We start from the raw sequence: 8,481 nt of genomic DNA, 5'->3' as shown, positions 1-8,481 counted from the left end.
TAAAAAACGGGGCCCCAGAACATCCATTCGTCCTGAACAGCTCAGAATTCTTTTGAAAGCGTTTTCTGAAACGTCAAAGCCGTCACGGCATGTAAGAGAACAACTATCCAAGGACACGAACTTGGATATTAGAGTAATTCAAGTAAAATTTATTTGATTCTAATCAAGATTTGGTACCAAAACAAAAGATCAAAAGAGAAAAAGAATAATTTTAATAACAACAATGTGAACTATAACATAAAATATGTGCCAAAAGACAAAAATTCGAAAAATTTGTATTCAATGGGTAAAATTAAACATAATATTTTTAGACTATCAAAATCCTGGTTATTCGATGTACGCTTCTGAACCAAACGGGCCTTCGAATTATTCTCAATTTGGTCCAAATTCTGAAGGAACATGCGTTTATAATGGGAATATGCAATTTAGTAAACCTTCATCCAATTTGATGTACAGCAACTTTCAGATGGAATAAATTTAAAATCTATTAATTGTTGTCTCTTTTAATCAAATAAAGAGTATAATTAATACTTAAATTTCAATTTAATAATTACAGCCAACTTGGATTTTTGGTGATGAAAGATTGTTTGTACCTTCCAAGTTTACTTAGTTTCTACGACTGCAAGATGCTAAGAAAATCTAAAAAAATAGCCCGTTTCTATGAAATAATAATTGTTTTAAATATATTTTTTCTATGATTTATTTTGACGAAAACTCTACTTTTTTGTCTGGAATGGATTTGTCACTCGTCAGATTCTACAATTACTTTTCCTTTGTCCACTTGTCGAATGATGATTTTAGCAGTCTTCTTTCACTTCGACGAATACCGGAAATCTTTTCGTTGAAATTTTCAATCTATAAATTGAGTAAATTTAGTCTGACATTCGAATAAAAGCTCACATACGAACAAAAACAGAACCTTCTAAAAGTGTTAAAAAAGGTAAAATAGATAAGTCGATAAAGCCAACCATTTATCACTTTGGACGATTCGGGGCAGTGAACTCCTATGATAGAGTATTTGGAACTTATTTTATTCAATCCTATAAAGATGGAGTTTGTTCTATCTTAAATAACAAAACGTAGACCGAGCCTAGAGAATTTTTTAAAAATGGAATAGTCGTAACTCATCCTTAAATAGGAATTTTAAGTGAAACTCTTTTGAACAGCCTGTTGGTCTAGCGCACTAAAAAGAGACATATCTCAGAGTCACAACAGAAAACTGCGTAGATGGTATTTTATATAAGTTTTCACAATTGAAAGTAAATATAGTTATTCCACGTTTCTGCACAACAAACCCGATATTTTGGTCCGTGATAAGGTTACTGGGGAGATTGTTATCGTGGAAGTTAGCATCGCGTGCCTAGACCGTTTGCAAATAGTGGAAGTGAAGAAAAGTAGGAAGTATTACCTCCTTGCAAACAAGCTAGGGCTGATGTAACAGAGCAAAGTCCATGTCATTCCGTATGTGATGACATGGGATGGAATAGTCACGAAATACCACAAGGGGTACTTAAGACAGCTGGGTGTAGATAAGTCTCTATATGCTTATATGCAGTCAACTGTTCTTAAGAGGACTCTGGAGAGTGTCTCGTTTGATGCTCGCCGATCCAGTTCTTTCCTGACATTTAGTCAGCGTGAGGCGCTGGACTGCACTTTCTCGGAAGTCTATAGTGCCAGAGAAGAGGAAGAAGAAGGGAAGGAGGTGCGTGGAGTGTTATTCTCTGCTCACTTCGAAGGTTCGAAAATTAATTAGTTTTTTTTTAATGAAGGTTCCAAGTTTCTTGTTCCCGCAATCAAGCCCAGCAGGTTCAAACATTAAAGTAAATCCATCCACATCAAGTGCTCCCTTAACGATGTCGTCAAGCAATACATGAGGGGAAAACATTCCAGCAGTATGAGAAAAGATTCAAACACCTGAAAAGATTCAAATCCTTTCATTTGGTAAAAGCTAATAATCGGACTTTCCTATCTTCGACCTTCAGCAAATATCCGAGTGTCAAAGATTATTAAATTATTAAATCAAAGAAGTTCAACCATCCAATATGATTCCATCGAAATGAGATTTCTGGCTATTTGGTTGGCCCAGAGAGCAAATAGAAAAAAACAAGTGGATCTCCTTAGTGAATTTTAGTACAAGAAATAATAGTATAGCTCGACCCTAGCTTTGTGTGCTAAAATTTTAGAGTGTTCAAAAAACTATGGATAAAAAAATTTGTTCCAAACTCCCTAATATTATTTTGTGTTAATTATTTCAAAGAAATAATTGTTAAAACCAATTTAAAATCACTGTATAATCTCACATCAATTTGCTAGCCATTTTGTAAGGATATCTTATCTAAAAAGTCCCTTTTATACACCTTTGTTATTCTAATCTTGAATAAATAATTATAGTTCAAAAAGCAACAAATATTTACCCAAAAACACAAAATTTATTAGAAAAGAACAAAAATCACATATCGATGCGCTTAAAGAACCACTTATGTTCGCCTTTTCGATAACTACAGAGTAATATACAAATACGCATAACTGTGACTCCAATGCAGTTCGTGCCAATTGCCTCATCTGCTTTCTTCCTGCAAGATCTTTATACTTATCTACATTAACATCATCAGTTGTAATGGAAGGAGTGACACAATATCTAAATATATAAAATAAATGTATATAAACCTTGTTGTGAGGACGTGGTTGATATTTGTCAGCTTAACGAATGTGGATAGTCTGGTCCTTTTAAGTATTTTATTTGAGGACATTCCAGATAGTATTCTACGGGGATTTTTTGCCAGTCCAACAACAAGACATTGAGGATATTTTCTATTTTTAGTCTCGTTTATATTCTAGGCCTAATAATATATAATAGGTACCTGCATTACGATGCCTTTTTTGCCAGCATATCGCCCAGCAAGCATTATAACCACCCTTCCTGGAGTAATAACGTTAACTGGATTCTCTTCCATTCTATTTATAGTGATTTTTAAATATTGCAACAAACTAAGAAATCAAACACCAACTAATGAATAATCCACGCGTTGATTTTTTTATTGTTTTATTATAAATTATTACTAAACTACAAAATAATAAATATTTTTTATAACTTATTATTTTGAAATAGAAATTTCCTGAAATAATAGGTGGTATACTACGGTGAAAAATCGTATCCTAATTCCTGATATCATTTATAAAGGCAAGATCAAGCTTTTTGCGATTTCTGAGGTCTCTAGTGCTCCTAGGATAAAGATTTACTTCACCAGTCACATGTTTTTGCCATCACCGAAGTGGAGTCTGACTGGTTAAAAGATTTATTGCAAACCTTTAGCTTGTAGAACAACTTTTTTGGGAAAAATTAGCAAAGGAAATAATTCGCGTTGGGTCGACACCAAAAATAATTGATCAAAATTCTTTTATTGAACAAAAAATTGAAAACTGTAAATATTAAATGCCACAGGTCGCTGAACAGACAACGCCATTGAATTGACTATTCTCAAAATGCCATTTTTATCAATTCTGTACATCGGTAGTTCCGAACCTTTTAGAGATCGCGGCCGCCTAAAGACATTTTATTTGCCTCACGGAACCCATATATAGTTTTTAACAATTATCAGTATTTTATTAATACAACTGCAAAGTTCAGTTTCACTGAACTCCGTATAAAGTCAACTGTTTTCGAAACGCTTTTAAAGACGACGGGTTCTGTGTTCCACGTCAAAGCATGCTGGCACGAGAATATGCGTGTTATGATTGGGAATGTCTGCATCACCTAACTGATTTTGTTCTGGCTTTGACGGTCTTCTCGATTTAAATAATAATAAGTAGTAGGTTCATTCAACGTCCTTGTCCATCGAATGGATGATGACATTAAATTAAAGATCATGGATCGTTTAACACAATTTCAGGAAGAACACCTTATTGAAATTATTAAAATAATTGGTTGCATTCAATGGAAATACTTCTTATCGAAATGAAGAAATGTTATGCTTTATTCAAGATTGAAATTTATTTTCATTTAAGATTGAAATAATTCCCGAGACAAAGTATATTCACTGCAACTCGAGGAGGAAAACTGTTGACAATTTGTTTTGAGCAACTCTAGAGATCCTAAATGAATCACAAAGATTATAATGTCGTCAATGCAAAAAATGGAAAGCTTGTCGGAATACGGTATTTGTAGCATAAAATTATTTCTTACGCATTTAAACTCGGGGTTCTCTGCACTTCTCATAAACATTACTCTTCTCAATCCCACTCTGGTAACGTGGCACTCAGAGTTCGGAGCTTCGCTTTGTAAACATGACTCTTCTGATTACAAACTCTTTTATGATTAATGACGTAATAATGATAGTCAGAATTCATAACCAAATCAAATAGGAAATACTAATTAATAGGTTAATTAATTAAAATTGACTTATTAAGCCCCTTAACACAAACTTTGGTCTTGTAAAAAAACATTTTTTTTCAGCCTTGTTTCATCTAGTTAAAAAAAATATATCGTGTGTTATGAATACCCATTTTTTCTAAAAAAATAAATAAAATCTTCAGCTATTTATAATAGGTAATAAATATGTTATTATAATGTGATATAATTTTTAAGCCTAACCTTAAAAAATTAATAAATTTTATTCTACTGCGTCAGCATATCATAGGTAACTGATTATCTAACTATTATCAATTTAACATTTATAATCACCTTTTAAGAAACTATATGAATTCATTTTTAACCGAAATCCAACAAAAACAACTTTCAGAAATCGCTAACAAACTCACAAGAGTCGGCCGAGGAATTTTGGCTGCTGATGAAAGCACAGGGACGATCGGAAAACGGTTTTCAGCAATAAATTGCACAAATAATGAACAAAATCGTCGTCTTTATCGTCAAATGCTCTTCTCGTCTGGAGAAGTTCTCAGTAATTACATCTCCGGAGTGATCATGTACGACGAAACTTTCTGGCAAACATCTGACGAAGGAGTCTCATTTCCGGAGGTCTTACGTAAAAACGGGATACTTACTGGAATTAAAGTTGATTTGGGAGTAGTTTCGATCAATGGAGTGGAGACAACGACTCAAGGTCAACATGGCATTTAGAATTTGTCAGGGCTCGACAATTTGGACCAAAGATGTGCCAAGTACAAAAAGGCTGGAGCGGACTTTGCTAAATGGCGGTGTGTCCTCACAATTACTGACCAAACACCGTCGGAACTAGCGATTGTCACAAACAGCAATGTACTTGCCTCGTATGCCAAAATATGTCAACGAGTTGGTCTCATTTTTCCTGAATCCATAGAATGCCATCGTCCCCATCGTAGAGCCTGAAGTTCTCTGTGACGGTACTCACAGTTTAGAAAGATGTGAATATGTTACTACAAAGGTGGTCATTCGTTTTTATTATTTTAGGTTTTGGCGGGAGTTTATAAAGCTCTGAATGACCAGGACGTGTTTTTGGAAGGAACTTTACTAAAACCAAACATGGTCACTTCAGGAATGCAGGCCAATCCTCAAAGTTCGTTTTCTGATAATGCCACCGCAACTCTTCGCACATTGCGAAGAACTGTTCCATCTGCAGTCCCTGGTTCTGAGCTTTTAATGACTCAAAGGAATTGTTTTCCTTTCGGGTGGATTTTCCGAGTCGGATTCTACAAACATTCTTAACGAGATCAATAAGCAGGCCAATACAGATCGGAGAATGTATCCCTGGTCCTTGTCCTTTTCTTATGGACGAGCTCTGCAACATTCCGTTATTAGAAAGTGGAATGGAGATTGTGCAAATAATGATCTAGCTGTCGCTCAATTGATCAAAAGAGCCAATGTATAGTTTAATGGTCACTACGCCTAGGCCTGTAGTGATGCTTCCCAGGGTGTTTATTCTGGCACAGACGATGCATCTGCCAATGAAAGCCTCTTTGTGGCTAAACACGTCTACTAATTTGCTTATTGTTCAACTAATCAAATTTAATAAATCTTTCTAATTTTCTACTTACAATTAAGCAGGGTGTGTCTGTCCCATTAAATTTTGTGGTTATGTAATCAATTATTATTTTATTGGGAAAATCTGAAAGGTTTCAAGACCGTTCGACTGGATCACGTATGTGGTCATTTAGTCAAAGTCCCGGAGAAACACTAAAGATATAAGTATCTTGATGTGGTTGAAAAACCAGCTTTATTAATCACGCTCGAAACTAGAAAGTGCCTAGTGGAAGATGTGCGTAGCAATGCAGCAATAATATAGGCATCTCGCCTCAATGTATAGAACTTGTTCCACGTCTTTAACAAGTACGCTCAACTACTACGTCGGACTAATCGAATTCAACCCGAGTGACTATGATGAAATTGAACTTATTGTCCGAAGAGTACTTAAAGAGAATTGCGTTCACGTGTTTTCAAGTAATAAGAAGAAATTGTACTTGTTCAGTGAGCAGTTATGACGTGGGTTCATTCCGTGTAAAATGATATGGGATGGAGTGGTCTCGGAATACCACAAGCGTTACTTAAGATATTTAGATGTAGATAAACCTCTACAGGCTTATATGCAGTCAACTGTTTTTAAAAGGACTCTAGAGAGTATCTCGTTTAATGCTCTCCCAGTCCTTTTTAACATTTAGTCAGTAAGAAACGCTAAACTGCTTCTACTTCGAGGTCTATTGCTTTATTTCTTGAAAACTGAACGAAATCAATTCCTTGACGTATCTCATCAAGAATAATAACTAGGGCAAACATTTTATTGACCTAAAAAATTAACTGACCGTAAAATTTTAAAAATTGACTGAAAAATTGACCTACGGAATATTATTTAAAACTTTATTTTCAAATATTTTGTAAAAAAAGAAACTAATTAACTAAGTAATTTTCCAAGTCCAGAGCCTTCGAAGTGAGCAGACGATGGCACTCCATGCTCCTCCTTCCCTTCTTCCTCCTCTTCTCTGGCAATGTAGACCTCCGAGAAGGTGCAGTCTCGCTCATTTTAAATTAAATTAATTATTTTTGATATCTTTTATTGGGCTAAAATTTCTACTATCTTAAGTAAACTCTGAAGGAAGTGGATGCCCAATATTTTCGAATAAGTTGATAATTGCTTCATTCCTCAATTTATAGAGTGAAATGTTTGAGAATACAAATGATTCAAAATTTTTGAAACAATAATTTGAAAAAAATTCAATTATCTTGTATTTGTGGATGTAATTGTTGGTGAAGAGTGCTTCTGTGTTTCCCTGTGTTTGTTCACAAAAAAATGTTTTTTGCAAGTTACGGGTAACTCACACAATTTACAAAAAAGCATTCCATTCGGAGTAATTGAAAATTCTTTGGGATATTTTTCACAAATATTTTTCGCTTTTTTACAATCTGAAGGCTTATTTTTAGGCATACGTAGTCTATAATTTAGTTAAAGATTTGTTACAATACGATTTTTATAATTAAATTCGTATTTTAAAATTGACTTAATTAAAAAATTGACCTAAAAAATCCAAAAATTGACCAAATTGACGTAACAAACTTTTTATAAAAATCTTTTTTGGATATTTTTTAAATTAATCATTATTTTAGACTAAAGTTTAACTCTGAATTGAAATTGACTTTATTGATATGTTGCCCTAATAATAACGAAACTACATTATTTAAGTAATACCAAAAAACAAGAAGACAGAATAAGCCATTCATTCAACAAGGCAATACGATGAAATACAATCAAATATCCAATTCTCAGAAGCAACCAAACAATTTTTCTCTAAATTCATTCCAATGAGGACGGCTCCAGCCCACTCATCTGACACGGCTACAACCGGACAATTTGCTATCAGTCCAGAAGCAGCAGCATGGAAGGGTCTGCTCTTCTCATATTCAGAAAGAAGACTTCTTAGGACTTTTCCTCCACCCAACTCCACCAATGAAATAATTTTCCGCCGGGGCATGCGTGTCTTTGATGCAAAAAAGACAGAAATCCCATCAAAAAGAGGAGGAGACTACTCATTATCAAACAGCTACAGACTTGACTGGTCCTCGCCTTGGTAGGAATATACGACACTTCGCTATTGGAGTGTCCCACCACTTCATAAGGGGCACAGTCCAGTAAGGATTGACAGTCAAACGAGTCGGATAGCCCTGAAATACATTCATGTTCGTACATTGATGAGACACAATCCACAGACCTCTGAGAAGAGCGGTCATGTACTTAAATGTCCTCAAACATCGCCCATTCTCGTCTGTCTGGACAACCAAGTGGGAGACTTGTGAGGACATGGTGGATGCCGTCACACATCGTAGGAAAAGGTCATCCCCCTCAGGTCCCGTAGTTGTCGCATGGAGTAGCCACTGGGCCACCACGACTTTGGAGGGACTGTCTTTAAGGGATTTGAGCTTGTCCACAAGTTGATTGGCTAAGTTTGCGAGTGAAGTAAGGTTTTTCCGATTTATAATAGAAGAAGACAGAAGGGGATCGCCACACTCTTCCAAGCACTTTCTTTAATATTATTTAAAACTGCTAACTGGCAGAAAAG

General features: G+C 35.1%; 1 pseudogene; it reads left to right on the top strand.

The window, feature by feature from the left end:
• The first annotated feature begins 4,575 nt into the window (after positions 1 to 4,575).
• On the top strand, positions 4,576 to 5,915 carry LOC115229075 (annotated as a pseudogene).
• The last annotated feature ends 2,566 nt before the right edge of the window (positions 5,916 to 8,481 follow it).

This window comes from Octopus sinensis, unplaced genomic scaffold (assembly GCF_006345805.1).
Source record: "Octopus sinensis unplaced genomic scaffold, ASM634580v1 Contig11667, whole genome shotgun sequence".
NCBI classification, from domain to species: domain Eukaryota; kingdom Metazoa; phylum Mollusca; class Cephalopoda; order Octopoda; family Octopodidae; genus Octopus; species Octopus sinensis.
Note: the sequence above shows the minus strand (reverse complement) of the source record. Positions and strands in the feature narration are given on the sequence as shown.